Source organism: Solenopsis invicta, chromosome 6 (assembly GCF_016802725.1).
Source record: "Solenopsis invicta isolate M01_SB chromosome 6, UNIL_Sinv_3.0, whole genome shotgun sequence".
NCBI classification, from domain to species: domain Eukaryota; kingdom Metazoa; phylum Arthropoda; class Insecta; order Hymenoptera; family Formicidae; genus Solenopsis; species Solenopsis invicta.
The window spans coordinates 21,133,856-21,161,193 of NC_052669.1; the positions used below are offsets into that span (position 1 = coordinate 21,133,856).

A 27,338-nucleotide genomic window follows, 5' to 3' on the forward strand; every position below is an offset into this window, starting at 1 on the left:
TTTAGGAGACTGATTATCTCGATCGTATCTTTTGCAGCATGTTGCAAAAAAGTTTATAATAAATTGATTTGTTATTGATGAGAGATCGCAATAAACATCGCAATATTTGAAAGATCAAGCTACAATTTTACAAATCAATACCAAATTAGAAATAAAAAAATAATTTATATGTAATTTAAGTATTTCTGCTGTTCTTCTTTATATATTTTTTATATCATGTGTGGACGAAAGTATCGTCTATTCCCCTTTAATCGAATAATTTATTTATGTGTTTCAGAAAATAGCAACTCAGAGAGTGTCGTGTCGAGAGTTCTGCAAAGCTGACAACTTAGACAGTCTGAGAGGAGACGAAGGTCTAGGATAGGCATCGGACGCCGGCGGAGCAACCTTGGGGTGAGTTAATTTACATATATTATTTTTGCGGAAGAATACTATTGTTTTTTATTTGAATCGTTTATTCAGAATATAAGAATCAAAAAAAAGATTTTGATTTGTAGAACATTTAATAAATAAACTCTTCTCTTCTTTTGTTTTAATAAATAGACTTCTTGACGATTACTTTATTATCTATTTGAAGAATGAATGTAGAATTGCATTCACTACTTATTTTTTTAAATATTTATTTATTTTTTATGCCCTGTTTAATTAGCTGTGATTAATAAAATTTTATATTTATACGTTACAGTATCAACGTAATCGACGTGGTAAATAACTCCGCTGTTGCGCATCGGTTGGTGAGTGAAAAAATATTGTTTTTTCTGTAGTCCAACCGAATATTCGGTTTCGGTTTTAGCCTCATCTCAATTTGCTTTTTAAATGTCATGATTTAAATTCTAATTTTAGAATTACGTGATTTTAATAAACCAAGACACGAAGTATACATTATATCATCAGAGTTTTCGTTTTGCTTAAATTTAATATTCCTGATTTATTACGAATTTAATAATTAATTAACTTAGATATTACACCTTAAATAAATTTCAGATTTAATATACTAGCTAATATAATAGCTCATTTATCGAGATTAATTTAAAACATAAAGAATTTTGCATGAATTTACAATAAATCAGGGCAGCTGCAGTGCTTGTTTTTGCGGCATACGCAATATACGCAGCTTTATAATTGTGTTTACTGTCAGTGTGCTAACTTCATTAAATCGATCGATGATTAATCGGCTTATTGCGCGTTCTTAACTCACGTCAACCGCAACAACGTCATCGAGTTATTGAGCTAGCAAGAGCGGGTTGATTATCGGATTCTTCAACGTCGATCTCGTCGTACAATTTTATGCCACCCATAATGATACATCATAAAATAAGCACTTGATTGATCGATATTTTTTTGCTCCGTTGAAGGTCTCATTCCTTAAAAATCTCGTTTAAAATCGACTATCTATAAAATAATTTATACGTCATGCACCATGATTTATGTGCGCATGTATTAAGATTGCCACTATAATAAAATTCCACGAATCATTTGAGACACATATTTAAATATATTTTATATGTACGTCTATTTTTCAAATCCATATTTAGTTAATATTTTAAATAATATAGCAAAACCGTTCTCTGTATATGTATTATATGAATATATTTTTTTTTCACACACTTTTAATATATTATATGTATATAAAAGTTTATTAGACCATCAAAATAGTTATGTAAAACGTTCAAGATGGTTACTAGAACGTTAAACTTTTTTTGCAGTATTACTCATCATGCTTGAATGTTCTTCATAATTATATTTATGATCTAATAAAATTATTTTTAACTAAATGTTTAGGTGCGTTAACAAAACCGTCTTTCGCATGCATATATATATATATATATATATATATATATATATAAAAGATTTGTAATTTAAAAAATTTTATAAGTCATTAAATTTCATAAATTTTATAGATTTATAAAATTCTATAATTACAAAATTTGCATTTTATATATGAATAGATAAATAGATAGATAAATAGATGTAGATCTTGTTTGCCTCCATTAATAAAGTTGGAGTGCTACACTAATGTTTCAATTCAGCTAATGCTTTCAAATTGAGATTGCATAATTTGCATTTTAATTTCGCAGTTTCTTATCGCTCACGTTAATACTTTATAGCATCTGTTATTGTACTTGTATGAATGAGGAGGAAGATTTTACGAATGGTAAGTATTCGCTCAATTGTTTGTACAACACAATTTTATATCGTGTTTACTGCTATCTCAGAACGATTATTAATGCAAGATCTGCTAAATTTCACATTATGGAAGCTAATTCCCTAAAGATATCGCGATTATACGGCTTGTTCTCGATGAAACTGCCATTTGCATCAAAGCGACTCGTAATTAACGTTATGAGATAAACGTGAGGTGGACGGACGCCGCGTGCTGCTAAAGATCGTCGCCACGCTAACGTGCGCACGGCGGGGAGTAATCATCGCCATAATCCGAGCCGGTCCGCAAACATTACGGCATTTTCAGTGCTCGCCGGAGTGTCTCGTAAAATAAAACTGTGAGTTGCCGCGGCTTTACGATGCGCAGCACTTTAACGGGGCGCAATCTTCGGGCTAAGGTGTCGCAATTCGATGATGTGCAATTATTTCGGAATCGCGACATTTTTCGTCGCGTCTGCGTTCTTCGACGCGAATAAAATACCATCGGGGATCGTCAAAACGACAATTACTTACGTGAATATAAATCTCATGTAATTTTATTGCCCGCGCCAAGACACATTCCGCTTACAATTTAGATGACAGATTTTATATTAGGGTCTTTGAAAATCCGTTAAAGTATTGAGTGATAAATTAGAAGTTTTACGGAAAGAACAGTTTTGCTAAACCATCTAAAAAATTGGATATAGATTTGAAAGTAATTTTGTTAGACTATCTAAATAATTAAGTAGGATAGTCAAACTGATTGGTAGAATGGCCAATCCCCTTTTTGCAGCATTGCTCATCGGGCTCGAACGTTCTTCATAATTATTTTGATGGTCCGACAAATTATTTTCAGATTCAATTAAATTTTTAAATACTTCAGCAAAAGCATTATTTATTATTCGGCACCAAGAACCGCTGTGACTGACACATGCCTTCTAGTCTCGTGTTTTAATTTCGTCAGTCCGATATAACGGATTATTGTTTAATAAAACTAAAGTAAATTAAATAATGAAATGGTAAACATTAAATTATTAATTAATTATAATATTATATACTTAAGGTTTATTGTAATGCTATATTAATTTAATTAAATGTCTTCGAAACGCTGACAAATGCGTACAACGTACGAAAGATTCAAAGAGCTTTCCTTTGATAAATAGAGGCGCGATGTTGAAAGGGTAAAAGATCACTGTTATTTTCGTATAACTGATCGTTTTTACGATCGCTCGCGCATAGAGTCACGTTGCAAAACGCCGTCGGTGTTAATAAGGTATGTGCATAGATGACCCAAGACTCCATATGTTTTGTGGCGCCTTATGAAGCGCGGCGAAATGTCTAAGTGAACGACTATACGATGCTCGCGTACGTTAAATGTCATAATTAGTTTCAAGTAGGCAGGTACGACAGGGAAGAAACGTGCCTGCGTATATTACGTCAACGCGGCAATGGCTAACGGTAATAATCTGGAAGGTTGCAACGACGACCATGGGCTCCAAGTCAAGTTCAAGATCCCAAGGTTTCGCTCGCGAGCGAACGGGAAGTTGATGGTCACGGGTCTCTTGAGCGTGGGCAGAATGACCAAAATAAACCGGCCAGTGCCGAAACGACGTGCTATTTATATAACGTTCAGCTCGAAGTCGTACGAAATTAACAGCGTCATCTTTTAACGTCTTCAATATCGAGCCCTTAATTATCAAAGAAAAATTCCGAGCTTTTCACACGTTATACGCAATTGCGAGTATCTCAAAGATCAATATTTTCGTTTAATTATTTAATTTTATCGTTATTATTATTAATCCCGCGATTATTTTGGGACCTGAAAAATTGATTCGCGCATCATGAATCCCATTCGTCAAATTTGTAAACTTTCTCCAAAGAAATTGTCGATGTTAGGACATGTGACCTTATAGTAGGATTTAAACCTAAAATTAATTATAATATTATAAACATATAAAATAATGTGTTCTACACATATTAAATTGCTTGCGTGAGTATTTAATGTCAAAGTAAACTGTGTGCGCTTGCGATTTTCCAGGGATCAACGACCGAGCGGGAAACTTGCGCGTTTTGCAATGGTGACATAAGCGTATTTGTATGCGAGTCGAGTAGCAGTCAACGCTGTGAGTGTCACTAAACACTGTTATGTATGTAGTGTGAATCATGCGTGCACTCTTACATACACGCTTTGTCACGATAAAATATTCAGATATTCAGGCTACCCACATTCTAAGTAAGGCGCTAACTGTTCAATGACATTTTCGACAGGCTTAATGCTTCCGTGAAATTTAAAAAACGCTGGCCTTTCATTTCCGGAATGCATCGCACGCAATAAAATGGATAGGATCGCGTAAAGATGGTCTTTTTCCAGATGTATTAAAAAGATGGCGGAGATTTTCTTGATAAAATATTACTGCGGTCTATATTTTCATAACTGTTGGTTACGTATTAATTCCTTATACAGATGGTTGGAAAGATTTTATGCTTGTATGAACAGCTTTCACAGATGTAGATTGTATTTGGACGTGTGTTTAAAAATCTCTCGGTAACGTAGAACATTATCGTCTTTCATTTAGTGCCGTTATTCGGCAATAAAAGTTATCATAAATGCAATTAGAGCTTCCAGAATTATAATTTTCCTGATTTTAAGTGGATACCAGAGGTATTAGAAGTAAAAGAATCATTTCATTATGTGTAATAATTTCGCGATGCAAGTTACTATACACGGTTGCAATGAAAATAACATTTTTAGCCTAAAACGTCTTCATGTACGTTTTAAAAATGTTAAATTAAAAAGTTTTTGTAAGTCATTTATTTATTATGTAATATGCACAAAAATGCCAATATTTTTTTGTAATTGTTAAATAATTTGGGAATGTGCAAGGATTAAAATGAGAACGATTTTTGCATGCAACGTATTCGTCACTGGAAAAACTGCACACAAACACCGGCGGCAATTTTCGGTTGAAAATCTTCTATCTAAATGTACCGATAACGTTGTCCGATTATCGGCTATTCCGTGATACGATAATCTAAGTAAATCACAAAGGCCTGGGGAATATTTCCCCATTTCCTTTCCCGTTTGCGCGAAGGATGGTAGCCAGGGACGCGAAACAAAAAGTCGCGCACTATCGGTTTCGAGGTATCGAGAGAAAAGACGATGTGGCCGTTCGCTAGTGCAACGTCCTAGCTAACCATGGTGTTTGAGGTGCACGCTTGATAATGACAGGGCTTGCCGGTACGATAACTGGAAGAAGGAAGGAATTATAGGCTATGGGCATCTCGTAAATATAAGCCGTATAGCTAAAGCTACACTTTAACGTCGTCGCTTCTTCCTGGGAACTTGGTGATTTTCGCTTACGCGCGTATTTGTTAAGAGGCAAATCGGCCCGCGAGTAACTCGATGATTGTTTTCCGGAATATGATATTCGATAAATTCGTCTTTATATTTGTCTTCATCCTATTTTCGCAAATCAATTGACAAGCTTTCCGAACACGTGATGGTCTTACCTTGAATAAAATATAGTCTTTAAAATACATTAATATTTTTTAAATCTATTCTATATAATAATACAAATTAAATAAAATTAATTAAATTATAATAATTGTTTAAAATAAATAAAATAGAGTTTTCTTTACAGAAAGTAAATGAGAACGTATATGAGATAAAATAAATAAATTGATTAATGAAATAAAATTAATTATAATCTAATTATCTTTGTAAAAAAATAAACAGTTTTGTTTATTTAATAGAACCTTAGTTTAACCGATAAAACGCGTTGAAGCACAAAAATCTCTTCTATTCAATCAGGATTTAATTATTGCGAATAAAAGTTGAAATGTATATTGTGCGGCTAACGTTCGCTTCAATAATACTGAAAAAGATTCCAGGCCACAGAAATTTTGTTAGTGATATTATGAACACCGTCGCGTTGACTTTAATAGCGGAAGAATTAAAAGCGATATCCCAGCTCACTTCTTACAAACGCGCAATGCATTATGTATGTAATGTAGCGTAGCCTGTAACGCGATTTTTCACCACACGAAGGATGTATGTAATTTTACGGTTGACTATCACCGCCTTTTGTAGCGGAAGGATTAAAAGCGATATTCGCGTACGATATTGTGGCGCACCTGACCTTGTCTTATATCAATTCATTGTATTAAATTTCTTCCTCTATGAAATTCAGCCACACGTTACATCCTTTATGTATGTATCGTTTTATGAAGCAATTGAAGCTACAGAACCTCTTTACTTCGTTGAATAAAGTCACGAAATTCAAAGGTCGGTCAAAATAGAAAAAGACGCCAATGCCGTTCTTTATTTCGCTTGTGTGAAGTGTGCCGAAAAGGTTAATGCTAATGAAATGTAGCAACGGGCATTCGGTCGGATTTGCGCGCGATGTCAGTGACAAATCTATTTCATTTTTTTGCAAAAGACCATTGTACTATTATTGTAACTTTGAAAAGAATCCTAACAATCATTCGTCCCACAGGAAAGACCGATCCATACAGTCACTTGAACTTAGCGGATCTGAGCTCATTGTATCATAGACATTTTCACATACATTTACACATCATACGAAACTATGTAGGGTCACTGTACTAGTCGCTGAACATTCACCAGTAAATGACCGTTTAAGAAAAATATTAAAACAATAAATACTTCAAAATAATAAATTCCAAATTACTTAATACTTTTTAGATCTAATTTTCATATAGATTTATTTAAAATATCATTTTCTTACGTATATTATAAATGTAATTATAACGAGTTTTTATTTGTTTATTCAATCGACTGATGCAGTGACTGTACACGCGCTTTTGCGAATAAAAATGCAGTGAATAGTTAAGGAAAAGCAGGGGCAAAAGATTATTTAAATAACCAACAGTAATAAGAAAAGGGACAAAGATAAATCGGAGCCTAGACGTATGTTTATTAAGAAACTTTATTAACTTGGAAACGCTGCGAGCTTGAAAAAAAGGTAAGACAAATCATCCGCGAGAGCGACTATACGCCACGGGTGAGATTCCTATTTCTAGTACCACATACGGTTTATCAAGATTCCAACACGTTTCCAAGCAGCGGGATTACCTTTCAGCAAGTTGCTTAGGGAGCTGGGGAGTGCGCAATCGTGGGCGGGTGATTTATATCGCGGGTGTGTGTATATGAATAAAATAAATTCACCGTCGTCGGTGCGCCGCCGCATTACTACGCCGGATACTACGATTTTCGACGCGAGTAAGTTTCAAACCCGAGTGAATTCCATCCATCGTTGCGCGACGACGTCGAAATAAGAACGAGCGAAGGTGCTCGGCGCGCCACAGTTTCGTACCACATAAATTCGTACGCCTGCATTGCCAAGCTCGCGCGTTCCGCGCAAAATTTACGACATAATTTTCGAGAAACGCGGCTACGTCGTTCTCTTCTTGTCGCTATAATTTTCTCATCCTCGCGCTCGTACAATAGAAAGCTTAGACGTGTTAATTAATGGGTTGTTAATCATGATATTCGCAGCTATTATTTGCGCCCTGCGCGTATACTGCACACATTCACGCCTTCCAATTGAAAAGATTACAGTACAGCTCCTAAGATCGCACATCGTAATGATTGAAATCGTTAGAACCACGATCACGTGCGTTCGTCTTACCGCGATGGTTAATTCGACGGCACGCCGCGATAAATCCTACAAATCGTTACAACGGTAACGGCCAGGTAAAAAATTCGCCATCGTGATGATCGTTCGTATCCGAAAGCAATGAGTACTTAGCCGAGGCGAGGAAATCTAACGTTAATTCCTCGCGATCGAGCCGTGCTTAATCGCGTTTGAACTTCCTCGGGTCCTTGACCATCCTCAACGGTACATTACAAGGTCACACGATGCGAATTTATTCGATCGTATGCAGCTGGTGAACCAGTCGGCCAAGCGTGTGTGTGTGTGTGTGCACCTATCCGTAAACCATTATGCGTAATTTGTAACACTTGGGATTTATGTAATTATCGGGCGATATATTCGCGTGCTCTTGCGTAAACTTTAAAATAAATGCGTATGAGAAACATTCCAAATGAGCGTTATGTTCAAGAGAACTCTTTAAGACCTCGTATTTGAAAATAGGATGTCTGATGTAGGATAGAGGAAAGTCATCAATACTAAATGTACCACTTTGATCTTAGATTATATTTCTTAAACAAAAGCAAACGGTAAAACTTTGGAAACGTAATTACAAATTAGAAAGTGTCTTCTATCAGATGGTATGATAGTTTTTACTAATATTTTTTTTGTATTTTGTAATAATTAATGTTGTTGTAACGTAACTAAAATGGGCGTCTGAGAAATTAGACCCTAACCCAACATAATAGGCAATAATGGCAGAACTCAGATGTGACTTTTTAGAGAACAGTTAATTACAAAATAAAGGCATATTACAATTACAAGCAGATGTTATCTACATTGTGCGGCTTTATCAGATCCACAGTCAAAGCGTTAATGTTATTTTTTTATATACATACTTTATTGTTCTGCAGAATGCAAATAACAAAATGATGTTTTTTTTTTTGTTGCTGATTTTGGGAGCATACGTTTTCAGTCTCCTCTGCAAATGTAGCGGATGCAAATAATAGCACGGCAATAAATGCTAAGGTTACTAGATCTATGGTCTGTTCTTACTAGCAGAGAGGTGCACTGTTTTACGCTGCACGATAACTTTATGTTTCAAACTACTGTGCACTGTGAGGAAAATATGAAAGAGAGGAATATGAACAAAACAATTTTAGGAAGCTACATTGTAAGAATATGTAAAATCATCTAATATTGCCAATAATCTACTTTTACTATTGTTTAAACTATGCAATTTGCAAAAGAATGTCGTATAAATTTTATTCTCGTTTTTAATAAATTGTTTTTAGTAGATTTCATATAGAAAAACGCTATGAGTGTATAAACGATGGATTTTTATTTCTTTAATCTTTCGTGATCCAACCTTGCGCGTGTTGTACTAATCTTAATAATCTTGCTCCTTTATAATTAGGGGAATCAGTAAACAATGTTGATATTTCGTCTTCATGCCTTTTTTGAAATTATCCAGCCACTCACTATTTGCCTCTCTGTTTCTTTATGATTGTAGGTGTTCTCTCTTAAATGCATTATCACAACATACAATTAGCACATTGCTAGATCTGACAATTCTAAGTTTACACACCTTGGGCACTTGCATGCTTTATTTCTAATTATACTTCCTACCTCTGTCAGCAACTATTTTTCTTCCTGATGTGCAAAAACTGTAACAGACATTGATGTAATTGATACAGAAGATTCGTTCGTCGGCGGCAAAACCAACGTTTGCCTTGCATTCTGATGCAAAATTACATGCAAAAATATATCGGGAATGCCTAATTTTGAATCTATTCATCCAGTCTTGGTCCGCCTTTGATTTTCTGTCTGGGAAAATAGTTTCTGAGATTCGTGGACAAATTTATAAAGTCAAAGTGTCACTTTGTTCATTTTGCATAATTCGCAGTTGCATACATATAGTTTTCATTTTTCTATGATTCTCAATAGCATTCAACGTTTATCTTACAATGTTGAGCACATCGATTTAAAATTCTCGTCATTTTTGCAATTAGACTTGTCCAAGAATATTGTTGAAATTTTACTGACATGTTTTTTTTCTAAACATCCAATTGCAACTGAACATCCAATTGCAACTGAACATCCAATTAGAATCTGTTTTGTTATTATTTATCGATCAATTTAATAGGAGATCTTGCAATAGATTATTCTTGTGTAACATACCAAAATGAACCCTTCTCGTTTCGCTCATTGAACACCTTACTCGGCAGCAATCTACACAAAAAGATGAATTCTTAAAGAAATGCATAAATGCTTTAATCTAAGAATATTTTATGCTTAGCGCCAAGTATAAATAATCTTCGATTAAAAATAAATTATTTTTAAAACAAAGCGAAAAAATATTCTTAATTAAAAACAAATTCTACTCAATTTAAAGAATAGAATTGCGTCCGTTTAACATTAAATATGCTTGTATTAGGATTATTTTTTCTTCAATGCGGGCGGGTCTGCTGCGGCGGATTCATTGCACATTTTACTCATGTTGTTAAACGCTGTGCAATGCAAGATCTCTCAAAAAGTCATTGCAATAGTTTCGCGCAACGAGAGAGACTCCGTATTATCCAAAGCGCGCGTGCACGCCAGTTAATGTCTCCCTACTCGGGTCGTTGACCGCACGCCGTCCTGTTAGACGAAAGCACGTGCGCGCTGCCTGAGCCGCCTCCCCACTCTTCGTCAGCCGAGAAGAGTGGGGTGGCGGTCTAGACGGCGCACACGTGCGTTTGCTGACGAGACCGCGTGCGGTCAACGACCCGAGTGGGGCTTTAACAGAGGCAGCGTGCTCGCGCGTCTTGGGCAAGCGGAGTTTCTCTCGCTGCGCGAGACTACCGCAACGACTTTTAGGGAGATCTTCTTGCATTGCACTGCGTTACGAACTCTCCTAACTCATTTGCAGGATTAGGTAATTAAAAAATTAAAAGTTAAATAATAAAGTTAATAACTTTTAATTTAACTTAGTTAATTTTAAATGATTTAATTGTTAACTTTAACTAGTTACTTTTAATACACATGAACTTTAATTTATTAACTTTTTACTAAAGTTAAAAATTTATTTATATAAAAAATGGTTATAAAAAAAACATTTTAAAAGAAGGAAATACAAAGTAAAGAAAGAGTTTAAAATGACAAATGAATGAAAAAAAAAAATAGAAGGCCGAATATACACAAAAAAATGATATACATTTTTAATCGCTGGATCAGATGTAATATTTTGAAATTTTGATATAAAAATAAAAATTTATTTAATAAAAGATTATTCTCTTTTCTGTCTTTTAAGAAAAATCACATATAATAGATAGATGTTATAAAACGTAATGAGTGTTTTATTTGCTTTTTTCAACTTAACTCGCTTATAGTACGTTGATCTTATTTCTAAGTGTATTGAATCGCTCACGCAACGATTGTTCTGTAAATAAATATACCTGCTAATTGTTCACCGTTCAGCACATGCTCCAAAAAAACTCAAATATTTATAGATAACTCAAATAATATATAGAGTTTTTTTTGGAAGATAAAATACTTTTTCATATATTTTATTTTAAAAAGTTTTAATGAAGTTATCTTAAACTATTTTTTCTCTTTCAACAATGTTTATTAAGACATTTGGGATCGTAATTCCATTTTCCTAATTATTTTTAATAGCAAGAAGCGTATAGACAAATTATTTTAGTTATTTTATCGCGGCTTTTGATGCGACGACCGGCGTCTCGGAAAGTCGATCCCTTAGAAATGAATTCTTTCGAGAGGCCGCGCCGAAGACACGCGCGCCAGAGCCTACCGAAGTCCGCGGATGCTGCGCTCGAGGGGCACGCGAGAGAGCGGCGATGGACCGGTACACCTATCCCCGCCGTGGCGTGTACCAGATGACTCTATAACACGCGAAGGCAATGTACCATTTAATAGCGCATACACACGATCCACGGCTTATTCCTCTCGCGTGCCACTCGCGCCTTCTTGCGCTGCCGCCGCCGGCCGGCCGGCCGGCCGGCGCCGTTGATTGCTCTATCGGCTAATATCGATTTCGCCGCGGTAGCTTTTTGCACCGCATCAGGGGAAATATGCGATCCGTCTGCAAATGAGCCGCGCCGCTCGAAGGGCGCCCGACTTGTCGAAGCATTGCTGATTTCAGTCCAGCGGAATCTCGAAGGATATAAGGATTACGATTTAATTGCGCGCCCCTGCCGGGGCCGTCCATCCCTCGCGTGCTTTCCTACAATTTTTTTTCACTTTCTTCGGGTTGTTCTTAGAGGGACGCGAGAGATGAGCTCGCCGGAAAACGTCGATTGACGGTACATACGCGGCGTACAGTAATATACGCTGTAATATGTATAGCAAGATATAGGGAAGTTGGTTCATTAAAGGAGCGATTATGCCCGCTTTTTCACTCGGGTCGGTTGCATAATTTACGGATGTTACGCAAACACGCTTTTTCCCGCGTCCCGCTACAGATCTTATTTTATTGCAGAGCGCTGCCGACGGGCACTGCAAAATCCCAGGAATACGCGCGCGCGTTTTTTATTCGTATCGCAGCGAATGCCGAGCGCGGCGCGCGGCACCGCTATTTCTGCAACGTGCGCGCGGTAGCAGATGGCGGCGCGGATCTCGCGGCGGTATGCAACGCGAGCATGTAAACAATTCGAGTTTACAATGTCACGTATCCGCCTCTCGAAGCCTTGAACGGTGCATTTCAGGGCGGCGGCCTGTCTCTCGCGTGTTATCGCGAATTCTCTATTGACAATAAACGCCGCGGCGCGCGGTTACACAATACGCGGCGCCCACGTAACTGTACAGCAATAGCGGAGCGCGGGCACAATAGCCCGCGCGCTACGTAAGGAAAGATATTCATAATCCGCGAATGCCACTCTCCTTTCCCGCGGCCGAATACCGTGTCGCGAATAAATCATTCGGACTCCTCGGCTCTTCGTGCCGTTCGCACGTTAAAATTCGCCCGCGATATTTTTCGCGATCTTTTACACATCGTAAAAAAAAGATTCAGTAAATTTACATATAGTAGATGTGAAAATTAGTCTCGTAAATATTAAAAAATTATCTAATTTTATAGAAATTATATAATCCCACAAAAAGTATGTAGATTTGCTTTTGTTCAGTAAATGTATATTTTATTTTATACGGAAAACTACCTACGTGACTGGATAATTTAAACATTACATGTAATTATTTAAATTTTTGTAACATTATGTAATACAACAATATCTCATTTATCGCTGTGAAATTTAATGCAGCCAGCGTTCACTGATGCGTGAAAAACTCTGCCTCGCTCAACTGTGTGCGAGTACAGTAGTCATTCTATTGTTTAAACATGTGTGATAAAGAGACAATATTTAAATATATAATAATAAAATTGTAAGGCATATTGTTACATTATCATTTCCATAATTTTTCATACATAGCGTAAATTTACTCCTGCAATCTGCTTAATTACAAGTTACATAATTAATTATGTATATTGCAAATTTACAAGTATTTAGTAATTTTATATTTATTATGGTGGGTGATTTTGAGAAAATTTTTTTACAGTGTAGAAAACATTTTATATTTATGTTAAAACTGATCTTTGTTAAAACTTTGGTGTTAAATTTGTAATTAACATATCCAAATGTTAATTTAACATAATGCGATCGTGTTATTTGAACAGTTTGTGTTAAATTGATATTTCTCAGTGTTAAAATGACACGATTTGTAAGCGAATAAACAAATAATACAAAAATAATGTATTATAGTTTTATTAAAACATCAAGTCCGACATAACGCGTCATCATACTATAAATGTTAATTTTACTGGAGAAATATGTTTCCATATTTTGTTTCCAAACTGTGTCGAGGCGTTATATTTCTTTGTGTTAATTTTTTTACACAATATTTATGTTACTTGTTAATATATTTATCTTGTGTTAAATTAACACAAAAATTTGAATGGACGTTTAGAGTAAGGACATGTGATATACGTCATAATTTAATATAAATTTTTCAATTATGTACGAAACCTGCGATAACGATGTCTTCCGATTATCAAGTATCTCATCCCGCCTTTCTCATTATTGCGATCGTTAATAAGGTTCCTTAGCAATTTAATACATCGTCCAACTAATTGCGAAAGGCAATTATTATTATTATCCATATCATGTGAATTTGAGTCGATGATTTTTAGCATTAAATATGCAAGTGCGGTCGTATATTTTCATTAAGGTTAAAAATTACAATTAATTGTCCGTAGATGCGACACATCGCCGTGTAAAACGACATATCGCGATTTCGAGAACAATGACGGCGTCGCATTCATTTAATGGCGCGAGATGATAATACGACTTACACGCGCATTACGTTGCTGGTTTACACGCCTCGAGAATTAATTCGAGCGCACGGGACAATAAAACGAACGACACACACGGGGTTCCGGCAAAACCGTAACGAGACAATACCGCGTATCGTGTGTGTGCAAATTTAATCGCGCAACGGTAAAGGATTGCACGAGCAAAACGTCTCCCGGATTCCTTTCCCTCCCGGGAGGATTGTTTTATTATCGCATTGTTTCGGCCGAGTTTTACAAACGGCTCCGCCGACTTTCTGCCAATTTGGTCCACGCGTAGCCGGCCTAATGGCGCTTTAATGGCGAAATATAGCGAAACGGCTTCGCGAAAGCCACAACCGTCCTCCTTTTTCCCCCTCGCTGACGTAGTGTCCCCCGTTTATATTAAATTTCGTCTCCTCCTTCACTTCCTTACAGAGATTTTACTTCTTGCTCCGTCACGTTCCGCCAATCGCTTCCGAAACGCTCGCGGTCGCGCACACGTATTCAGAGTTAATACGCGTAACCGGCGCGTATTTTTTTTCCTTCAGGTGCGTACGAGCCGCGCGTCGCATCCCGTCCCGTCGTAACGCTAGCCACGATTGAATGAGGTATGAGCGACACGCAACTGCAATGTGCGTGAATGTACATACACGCGCACAGAAGCGCGCAGTGCACGCACACGGGCGTCCTCTTGTGCTCATCCTGCGAGGAGCGTCTCGCTCGTCCTCTTCCCGCTTCTTCGCCCCCTCTCGGCGGTGTGCATTCATCTACCTTAATAGCCGTTCGCGTACCGGAAGGTCGGCGGATAATGCTCCATAAATTGCCGGAGATTAATCCGACTTTACGGCTGCCCTCTCGTCCGGCGTCCGCGTCGATTTAAGCTCCCAGGACCAAGTGCCAGGTGCGGTGTAAGTACCACGGCTCCCTCTTTCCGGATGATCCGGAGATAATTCGATCGTGAGTGCGGCAATGATCGCAGGACGTTCAATGTCTCAGAAATTCCTCGGGCGCTCTCTCCGCAGAAATGCCGGAAGATCTCGCTTTGACACGGAGAGAGCGAGTAAAACAACGAGGATAACGAACACGAGCGGACGCGGGGAGGATTAAATTCGAAAATTGCTATTAGATCGATCCTCGCCTGTCCAATAGACATGAAGAACTGCGGTAGTTGAATTGTGTAACGGTCCACGATGAAGTTGTAAAGAGAAGGAGAAAGAAGGAGAGAGAGAGACTATGTCTTTACATTGTTTCATAGACCTTTGACAATTTGGGAGAGGCATTCCTGCGGGTCTTCAAAAGATTTTTCTGCGCGCCGCGCCACGAGGCGCAGGCACAGAAAATTGTGCTGGCCGACGCTAGGTTATAACGGTATACGACTCGTTTCTGCGCGAATACCATTTGATTTGACATCAGGGACCCGGTGTAGTATGCAAAAGGCAATTTTATCCGTATTCATCGCGGTGAACTATAATAAAGTCTCATTTGAATCGTGCATACAACGTGACTCCATTTTACGGCGATTTCATTTTCTTTCCACGTAACTGTACTTTGTTTAACTATTTAGAAATGCGTAGCCACGACCATTAAGCGAATAAAAATGTGTACTACGCGCGTCGAGCTATGTATCGGCCCGACAATTACCGCGGATTGACAGCGACGCTTTCGTGCTCGCCGCTTTTTTTTTTTTCTTTATTAACGGGAGGATCCACTCAAGTCTAACGAGAGCTCCGGCAGTTTTCCCGAGCGATGGTGCTTGAATGATTCGATAAGGAGATTCTAACTGTGAAGAGTCCCGTGGAAATTCCCATCTAAATAGCTAGTCTACATCAGCGCTGAAAAATTCCTTGGATAATAATTATCATCCTCGCGAAAGCAATTATCCGAGGCTGCGATATGCTACGGGGAACGAGGGCACGGTTTGTGGCACGTCCCTAAAACATGGTATGCGTCTCACAATCTGTATAGTCTCGCGCGTAGAGAAATTTGATTGAAGAAATATTCTTTTATTCGCGTTACCGTTATCGAATCGCTGAATATATTCGTTTTACTCTAGGAAGACAGGTCGTTGAAGAGGTTCGTTGAATTTTCCATGCCGGTCGGTCTTTATGTATCAAGGGAAGATGCTTCGATGCGACCCGTCACGTGCCGTAGCATCTTCCTACGTTCGTGCTTAGAAACGTCCAACGTTCCGTTCGCGAGTGCACAAACGCGAGGTGACAGCAATTATCGATCCGGCGGAAACGTCAGTCGCGAAGAAACTTCTGAAAGCGCGGCCGCCTCTTAGGAACGATTGACCTCTGCCCCCCGGAATTTTTGATTTACCGGACGAACGGACAGACGGACGCGTGGCGCGTCGCCGTCGCACGGGCCTCAAACGATAAGGGGATAATTACGGTCCGATCGCTAATTGAGACCCTAGCGTGAAGGTACCTCGACGATCTTTGACGAGCCAGAGTAAATTAGATGAACGAAATTATAGTAATCCTACCTTGTCGCGATGAAAGATGATTAATTTTAAATCATCCTTCGCATAAATAAATATGCAGTGTATTCTGAAACTTTCTTGTATATGGCGTCCAACGTAAAGTAACATCTGCTCGTAATTGCAAAATCGGCAAATCTGCTTGTCTGGCTATCCTAAAAAAAAAAAAGTAGATGGTAGAAGCTACTCGAGGCTCAAAGCCATTTTGCGAAGACCAAGGTAGCGTTTAATGCCCTGCACGTAATGTTGAATCTACTTGTAACTTTTTTTTTTATAAGTAGATAACAATTTTATTAATTATTTGTGAAAAATGTTTTTGGCAAAATAATAATTAGTGAAATTAGAGCCACTTTTATCAATTGTTTTTTTAAAGAAGGATAACCATAGGCACATTTGCCAATTTTACAATTATGGCCAGAGGTTACTTTGCGTCAGATGCATCCATGTATACAGTCGGAGGGTTTAGAATAAACCTTATATTTATTTACATGAAGGATGATTTAAAACCTTTTACCGCAACAAGGCACGATTACTATAATTTTGTTCATCTAATTTACGTGGCTTGTCAAAGATCATTGAGGTATCTTGACTTAGCATCGCTTTAAAGGAATTGTTTCTTTAAAATAATTTGATAAATCGTCACATTTTATTTAATTACCGATGATGGATGAAGCTTGTTGCTCGTTGTAAAATTCATAAAAAAAATAAAATATTTAATAAACGTTTATCAAAAGTAACTCTGAAATCTTTAATTATTGAAGATTGACAGATATTTCATTAATTTTTTCGAGATTTTTTTGAATATTTTAAAATAGGAAAAATATATATTCTGGGTAGATACCGAAGAAACTTATACAGTAAAGTGTTAAATAAATTGAGATTTATTTGAAATTGTAATACTAAATTATAATTTTATTATAATTCCAAAAGTAATAGAGAAGTGCGGAATCAAATAGAGACAATAACGGGCTTTTGAGTCAAGCTAGATTTTAAAATTGAACAATTATTCAAAATAATAAACAAAAAAACGAACGATTGTTATCGGGCGTCAATGTCAACATAAAACAAAAAATCGGATGTCTGATGTGAGATTGTAGTGCTTGCGTAAGCACATTATCTTAATTTGATTTTAATTATTTGAGCCTCGGTGTTTATCTTTATATTTGATATTTTAAATTACGGAACTTATAACAAAGAAACATATTTCTTTTTAATTTTTATATCTATCATTAAGCTCGTAATGATTATTGTTTGTTTTATTGTTTCTCTAGACTAAGTAGCAATGTGTAATGCAGTTTTTATTCATTAATACGTAGCACGGTATTTAGGCGTAATTATTGCCACATCCTGCAAAGGGATTTTCGTCGAGCTCGCTGAGCACAAAGTTCCGTTCCTCAAATATTTTATGGCTCGGCGTTCTAGCGGTACACTTAGGTGTCTTGAAATACTTTTAGGCTGATTCTTTTCGGGCTCTTTTCCGTTTAACAGTATTTTGTTACAGCATGTGTTAATACATGTATACATTAGTTTCCTGAATTTCTACATTTGTTCCGCTAAAACTTCCGTTTCCGATTCTAACGTGAAGAACAGCGAATGTTATAAATTTCTGAGAATCTACGAGTGTACTCGTGAGATGATCAAGTTAACACGACATAAAATTTCATAATCGCTGCTCAGTTTTAGATAATAGATTCTATCATTAGTGAAACATCGTGTACAGGGTATCATGCGCTAATTTAGCATCATACGTTCTTTTTTTTCTATTTACATCCATTTTCTTCATTACCTTATGTTAATGGGGTTACATAAATGAGGAAGGAAGTTTCTGATTCTGGCATTTATCCGCCGTAATCCACGTAGAACGGCAAAGATCATTTGCATGGCACCCTGTTTGTATCGCAGTTCGTTAACTGACATCTCGCAATCTAAAACATGAACGGGGGGCGTGCGACCAGAAAGCAATTATTTACATCGTTAAGATTGCGAAACAATCGAATAATTTGCTTGTAAAAAAAAAATGAGGATGTGCTGCTGCTCGCGCGGAAGCCTTCCGTGCGAAAGTTGCAAATTTCTTTTCATCTTTCCGACAATAAATCCGTTCCGTGCTGTCGGATGTTATGAAATAAATGTATTGTTACAGCTCTCATTAAACACGAACGCTCTCAAATTCTCGTTTAATCAAATTCAGAAGACTTTGCAATGGGAACAGCTGAGTTTCTGAAAATACAATTAAAGAAAAAAAGAGGACTCGTGCTACTTCGAAATTTTTGTACAGCATTTTGTACGAACTAAAATTGTGTCACCTTTCCGGATTAAAAATATTGTTTTAAGAGATAATCAGATACTTTATTAATGCGATTAATTATCAAACTGTGCGATTATACTCGTATAAAAAACAGGAAGGCAGGAAAAACGCGCTGCCAGAAGAATGAGACGTCTTAATGCATTTTATCGCAGGGTGATTCTTTTGTTCCTTATAATCGTTGGCTTGCAAATTGAACTTTGAACTAGAATTGGCTGTTAAAGGCGATGAGTTAATTTTCCCTTCACAATGCTAATTATTAGATGCATCATTCTATTAAAATCAGTTATCGTAAAAATCTCAATTTATTCTATCGCGGTTTTTTCCACTTTTTCTTATTGAGAAAATTCCCGACTGATTGATCATTTTTTGTTATTGTTATTTCATACAATTTGAAAAGAGGAATTAAATATATTACACAGAACGTAGGATATTTAGACTTTTGTTCCAATTGTGGAGTTGAATGCCACCGTTCACCACTTCGCGAGGGCAATTAGGAGCAAGCTGCGATCACGAGTTCATCTTGATCGCGAGCGGGCGACACGACGTGTCGCCCGGAAAATAATTGCGGGTTTTACGCTGAATGTTTGATTGTCGCCGGTGCGCGAGGACCCGCGACGCGTGTGACCACGACGAATCGGGTACCGTAATCGTCTTTTGTTACGGTGGGACGCGTGGCTTCGATAAGTATACACGTTACATTGTCCGCGAGCGTGTGCGCGCGCTCAGAGCGGTACGCACACGCATGGAGCTCCTCAATTAATAAAAGTACTGTAAAAAACGGGATCGCGATTGTAATTAAAGCGCGATACGGAAGCTACTGCTCCGCCGAGCCGCTGCGGCGCGGCGCAGAGCGGCAAGGGGCCGAGGAGAACGCGAGAGGTGAATCGCGGCGAGAGAGAGAAAGAAAGAGAGAGAGATATTCCGAATAAAAAGACGGAAAGAGTGGGAATAAAGGATGAACAAAGAGGGAAGAGAAGAGGAAGAGAAGAGTGGACACCGGTCACGCTTCATGCCAATTTAACTCAACTTGGATGCACGACGACGACGGGAACGAGAATGAAGAGAAGAGAGGAAAAAAAAGGAAAGGGAAAGAAGTGTAAGAGAATGGAGAGAAATGGTCGCGCGTCGCGAATGACGATTTATGAACTCTCGCGGTGACGTAACTCTTACTCACGTCGCTTTAACACCTCTCACGGCGATGTTTCCATTATCGATCGATTATAATTTATTGGCCCGCATCCACTCGAAGCCATAAAGGGGCAAGGTTTCTGGAAGATTGCTCGCGCGATTGTAGGAAATTGCAGGAGAATTGTATACACGAAGGGAATTTTCTCTCAGAATTTATACCTTCTCACGATAATCGTAGAACAACAATTTTGAACAATTTTACTATACTTTTAGTCAAATTTGTTTAACTTTTAGTGAAATTTAATAAAATTTTACAATATGTAAATTTTAAATTTTACTGCACTCATAGTAAAATTTGTCGACACCCATATTCCCACGACTACTATATTTATAATTGAAGGTAAATTCAAACCCTTGAATATTTCTCCGCGTACACTACGAGAAATATTAATCAAACGTTCAGTTAAATCAGTGATCAAATGAATTTTGTAGTTACTGTAGGTATTAAAAACTTGGTTACATTTAACGAACCATTTGGTTATAAGTTGTGTAAAAACAATTGTTTGGTTAAGGCTACAGATTATTTGGCCAAAACAACTACATATTTAGTAATTATAACTATAAAATTTATTTCATCACTTCAACTAAACGTTTGGTCTACCTTACGTAATAGTTCTCTCGGTGTAGGCGCGCAGAGTGTAGACGATAGAGAATTTAATTTGAACTGAATTTAGACAGAGATCCAATTTCCATCTGAACAGTTATACTATTTTATAAACGGTAAACATACCGTATACTGTATATCAACGTTATTCTAACGGAAGGGGGTGGGTGGGGGATGCACACACGGAAGCGACAAGTGCAAATCGGCGATGGAGGAATGACACGGAAAGTTGGAAACAAACAGGAAGAGGAGCGGAAGGTATACGGAAAAGTAACGAGCGACGAGCGTGCGAGAGTAAACCGGATGGCGAAACGACTTTTTGAGCGAGTAAACACAGTCACACATGACACTCGGGCACAAAACGGTACCGTTTTTTTCCTCGCCTCCTGCGTGCTACTCATTTAAATAAGATTTATCTTTGCGCACGTCAGATGAGAGATTGCATGACGCGGCGGTGCAGGCTCGCCATTAATTGACACGATGATTATTTTCCCGGGCGACAGTGTACATTTCTTTTAACGTGAAGAAAAAAGGGACTTGGGAACACGTCGGGTGTAAGAAACGAGAAAAAAAGTCGTAAATGAAAGTTATATAGGCGCATTAAGATGCGCGAGATAATCAGATCGGATTAATTTGCATCTTAATGCATTTAATATTCAGAATATTTATTTTATGCACATTTTTTTCGGCCGTGATATACTACGTGGAATGCATGGCATGGAATGTTTCGCAGTTAACGCCTAAGAAACAAAAAACACCGAGCTTCTAACGGGTTAATTTATCAGCGTGGCAGTGTCAATGAAATATCATATAGTCTCAATCCCTTTGAGCGCCGAACGCAATTAGCATCGCAGCGGCAACCGTTTCCGGAGTCGATGTAAATTGATGACATTACGGAACGGGCTTAGTGAACCATGGAAGATTATCGCAAAGTGTCGTGATATTACTGCATCTGGGATGCCCTGCGCCGGGGCCGCTTCGACGTCCCCCTCTCGGTGTAATTTATACGAGGAAGCGAGGAGATTTATGTTGCTCGCAGGAAGCTGCGTAGCAACGTCGCGGACGATTACGCGAGAAGTGTCGTTTTCGTGGCGGTGCTTTATAACGAGGGGAAGTTAGGCCCGTCGATCGAACACACCGCAAGACCCATTACGTATTTCTATCGCCTATTCGCAGTTATCTCTTTTGATCGCGCACCTCTTTCTAACCGCCTCTCCAATCAATTTATAGTTTTTCTTGGCGTGGTGTATCTTGTTCGCGTGATAAGGCGTCACATTCATCGCGAGAACGTATACAGATTGGTCAAACAGAATCGTTAAGAAGTAACGTGCGAGAAGCGGGACGCCGTGTGATTTCTCGCTGTCGTAAGACCACCTAGAATCTCCCTGGAATCTACGTTTCTGATTGAAGGCATCGCGCGAAGGTATATGGATTTACGATGCGCTCATTACCCTTTCTCAGAACACCCGCGAGACTTTGAAGCGCATCTCCACGGCAATTTCGCGCGATAAAGTGCGACGATAAACCGTCGCGATAAGTGTCATTCGCGCCCCGCTCTCGAACACACTGTGAGAAAACTGTGTTTGGTATTTGTAACTATAATTAAATGTTAAAATAATTGTGGTTAGAGCTCCATTTGGATCGTTATTACTACTAATGGTAATAGTAACGTACGATACATTACACCGACAAAGAAGCGGTAGCAATTATCATAACTTAACATTTTACATATCTTGGGACATTGGTGTTCTGCATATTTCTTTTCTTTGAAATATTGAAGAAATCCAGGATAAACAGCGATCTTTATCTTAATAATCAATAATCTATTACACTTGTAAAAGTGATCAAAATTAACGACAAACTAATAAGGAGTCGAAAAAAAAGATGTATACCTCTTAGAAAGGTTTTTTACCATAATAACAAAATTAAGAATATTTTCAACTTAATGTCATTGAATCTTATGCAGTATAAAAACAAAGCAGCATAAAGATAAGATGAATAATTCTTCCTTGTCGAGTTAAATAAAATTGACTTATTGTTTTGAGACAAGAGTAACGAATAAAAATTTCAACTTATATATTCTTACATTTAGAATAAAAGTTTACTCGATGTTATAACGCATGCTGATCAAAACTGCTATGCAATTGAGGACACCGCCGATAGGGAACTACGTGGATAAGCGTTTTCCCATAAGATAGATTCCATGCAATGCATTCTAATAGTGACGCATTCTGGGAAAGCGCAGAAGCCTCTACCGTGTAAAGCGAATCCTTATGGGCTTCTACGCTGCAGGTTGAGGTATTTTTGATATCCATGAAGCGAGCTCACTTGCGGACATTCGTAATGTTTTATGGAAAAAGTACTTGTTCAAATTTTCTTCAAATCAGTCTATTGTTACATCGAGAATATTATGAGATAAAATTTTGATTATTTATAATTTAAATTTGTTTGAGAAAAATTGATGCGCGACAGTACACCAAAATTATTTTATTCTATATCTAATAATTTTTCCATTTAAGGACAAAATATTCTTCTAAAAATAATTATACAATTTATCTTACATTAACTTTACTTTCCGATACACGGAAAAATAATAGGCACTGGATCCAGAAATCTTTCCTGCAGATATGTCAAGTGTTAAACGTAGTTGTCAACGAAAATGATTATAAATCATAATCACACGTACTTTTCTGTTAGCGCACGGTCGCAGCCGGCACGGTGCGTGTCGAGAAGCGAAACGACGGTGTAAAGCGTAACAGCGATGTAACTCGAACAGTACGCGCATTTATATACTCGCGCGGTTCTACTCCGGCAGTTTTGAAGTAAGCGCAACTTCATTATCCCAATCTTGCCGCGCGATCGCGGTCAATCTACGCCGGGAGGCCTCCGTGTAATACGCGAGACGACATTGCACAACGGCGAACGATCCTCTACCCTGCCATACGCTGTCGGAGATGGAATCGCCTCGCCGCTACGTAATTCGAAATGATTTTCTCGCGACGACGCCTCCTCTCGCATCGATGCGTCGCGCCGCGCCGTGCCGTGCCGCGCCGCGCCACGCCGCGCCGTGTCGGCCGTGACACACGCTCGACCAGATTCCATCCCGCCGAGCCTCCTCTGGAGGGCCCCCTTACGGTGCCCGCTCGTGCGTGAATCGTACCTCGGCATAATACATCGGAGAAGATCGGCCGTTTTATATTATTAGTCAGCAGACCGCGGGGATATCTTGGTTGCGAAGCCGCGGGGGGAGAAGAACCGGGGCGACGGGAAAAAGCCGGGGCGCGGCGCAAGAAAGGGATGACAAGGATCGAGAGGGAGGAGACCGGGGGGAAAAAAAGGGAAGAAATTTCCGTGCACTCGTGCGGTTATAATTAGCACGCGAAATTGCCGCGTACACAATTATAACGCAGATTGCGCGATACATGCGAGTCATCATCGCTGGGACCACGGGCGGCTGCGTGACAAGTGTTAATCTTGAAAAGGAAAGGCCGAGCAAATTGATGAAAACTTGTAAGCGCTATTAAGCGTATAATTTGCGCGATATTGGACGACGTAAGAAGAGCCGCAATTATAAAATATTGGGCCCCAGCTGATTCGCACGACCCTTAGGACAACAGGTGAGAAGAAGCCCGGAAGAAGAGGGTATATCGCGGGCGAGCCGTGTAACGGCAGGACATGACCGGAAACCGGGGCGCGTAAAGAAGAACGGCCCCGGAGGAGCCGATGAAAAATAAACGGCGGGGCGGAGCGACAAAGAAGCAAATTGAGAGCAGTCCTTCGACTTTATCGTTATTACACCGCGCTCGCTCGTATTTGTCGGCGGAATAAAAAGGGAACGGCTAGGCGGGATGTGCCCGGGAGGTAGAGGTGCACCACGTACAGTGCAACTGCGGCCCGGGGAGGAAGAGAGAGATAAAGGAAAGTAATAATGCAGGCCTTGCGTTTTCTCGCAACACATCCGCTCCACACGGCTCTCGCTCCTTCTTTTCAACGGCCATCGCGCCGCGCCGCGCCGCGCCGAAGGTCGGGGGGACCAGTTTGTTACGAGCGTTTCTCGAGTCCAAGGACCCCGGGAACGACCTTGGACGACCTTGAACGACGCACCGAGAGTGGCAGTAGCACCGTGTGACTTCTCGCGCTTTCAGGACGCCCTCATTCCCGCTTCGCCATCCTATCGTTTATTCCGAGAAACGCGGCGCTTTCCGTAACGATTCCTCGTACGCTAGATAGTAGCTTCTTTTACGCGCGCGAAGGAGAAACTATAAATTATCCTTTATCTCTCGCAGAAAAGAAAGACGTGCCAGACATTTCAGACCTGTGCGTAACCAACCCTCCACTTTATCGTGCAATATTTGTAAATGTTAATGGTGCAGCACTTTAAAGCTGGTATCTCTTTCTCGCTTTCAGTGGGGCTGCGTATGTACAAACGTAATTGTCCCATTATTGGATTCTCGTTTCTCGAGAAACACGTTAGAAACATATTTGAATGCCTTCGAATGCAGCACGGAGTTTCCTTTTCGAAGTCCGATTCCCGGGATCTGCAAGGGGGGAGGAAAGGGGGACGTGGATTCCGCGTTCTCGGTCTATTGAATGCAAGAATTTGCTTTATGTACCGCGTCCGCGAAGATCGGGGATTGTACTTCAATATTAAACGGAACTTCTGGGCGCCGAGCTTCGTCCGACTTGTTTCGTTGTTAAATGGATTGCGTCGAATGCGGGAAAGCGTTCCTCGTTTCTCTCGTATAGCGTGAGATGATCGCACGAGGTCGGTAACTCGCCCGGGTCTGGCAAAACCGTGTCCAATCTCCACAATCGTGTATCTCCATTAGGTGTACAGTTATGATATATACTGGGCTGGTATCACATAACTGTACTGCATCAAAGTGCTTACGGTCTTGACAACGAGTCTTTAACGTATATGGCAATAAGTCAGTGTTCGGAGCCGATGTTTTGAGAGATTGTAGGTCGGATGTGGGTACTTGTCCTTGTTTGCGGGGACTTCTTTAACAAGAAATTCCTTTTCTCGTTCGTCGAGTTACCGCGATACTACTAAAACATCAAGTAAATCATTAAACGAGACCACTAATGATTCGTGTAGGTCAGTTGGATTCATTCTCTTACGAGAATATGTGTACGTGTATGTATATATGTGTGAACCACGTTCGAATCTCTTAACAAGGCTCTCCAGTCTTTTCACGTAATATAAGGATTTGATCAAGTTTTGAGAATAAGTTTATGATTAAAATATATAGTCGTTCTTTAAATAATTCTTTTTAAAATAGCATTGAGTTTTACGAGAGTTTTAAATAATTTAATTATAGGAAATAAGAATATTGAAAAACTTTATAAGAAAAAATAGTAGAATTTTAAATATAAAAAAACTTTTTAGAATTAAAAAAATAAATTTTTATCATATGTCTTGTAAAAATATAAAATGTTCTCTCATTAATGATTCAATTTCTTTTTATCTATCCCAGCATGCAAGACAAGGATCTGTTGTAAGACTCTCAAAAACAATGTGAGATAATTTTAATTTTCAAGGTTGGCAGTACCGTAAAAAAAAATCTCAGCTTTCGAGAACACGTGCGTGCAGTACTGATATTTGTAGATTTTTTTAAGTGTGTGTGATATGATAATGAAAAATTGTAGAGGGTTTCTTAGATCCTAACTAGCATCCGCGGTTTGAAATCGATGTGAATAGATTTTTAATTTTTTTCATTAAATTTGTACTTTAAAACCATGTGTCAATTTTTTTAAAAACATTTTTATTAAAAATGGTCTTTAGTTTCTATATATTTTATTATAAACCTATAAGCAAATAAAGTATAATTATTTTTTTAATTATTTCAGAAATCAGAATCATACAAGTGATAACTTTGAGTTGGTTATGTCGATCCCTTGCAGTTTTGTTAAAGTTATTAGTATACAATTAGTTCCTCTATGCAACGTTATTATTAAAGCTTTAAAAAGAAATAAAAAATAAATGTAGAAATAAAAAAGAAAATAAAAAGACATGAGATATATTAGAACAAAAAATGAGATATATTAGAACGAAAGATATAGATACTTTTATAAATTGTGTATGTTTCACTAAATTATAAGATCACTTTTTCAAAAAACAATTATCTTATACAATGTAATTAATAAAATTCAACTTTTGGTGGCACATTTCTATTCTATACTATTCGAAATTGTCATAGAAAATAACTGTTTACGAATGAATTATTGTACATTGAAATATTTGATGGAGTCTCAGATTATTAATCGTAAGAGTAGAAAAAAGTCTGGCTTTTAAAATATGTGTTAATATTGTTTTCATATTTAAATTATTATTATAAACAATTCTTTTTTCGTTATTAATATTTATCAATATTACAAGGAAAATATTTTTAAATAATAGATTATTGTTTTTGTTGCTTCAATTTTGTTCATTATTTATTATTTAAGATAGTTATACCAAAAGTTCTCGAGTTGAAAGATATATGAATGAAAAATCACGTGACTTAATTTCCTTTTTTAATCTGAAAAACTGTTTTAACTTGTGCTACAAACGCGCAATAATTTAATTTTTTATTGTTTCATCTACTGTCTCAATGATTCAAAAAAATTGATCAAATTTTTATTTTTTTATTTTTTTTACTTTAACAAATTTTATGATTTAAATGAAAAAAAGGTCCAAG

At 38.1% G+C, this 27,338-nt stretch overlaps 1 protein-coding gene across 1 annotated transcript in view; it reads left to right on the top strand.

The window, feature by feature from the left end:
• The first annotated feature begins 277 nt into the window (after positions 1-277).
• The window catches only part of LOC105203790, a 94,613-nt gene continuing 67,552 nt past the window's right edge, over positions 278-27,338 (top strand). Inside the window, exons 1-2 of the mRNA XM_026135264.2 lie at positions 278-393; positions 686-734. The gene's annotated coding sequence lies outside the window, so the exon portion shown is untranslated. The remainder of the gene's footprint in view (positions 394-685; positions 735-27,338) is intronic.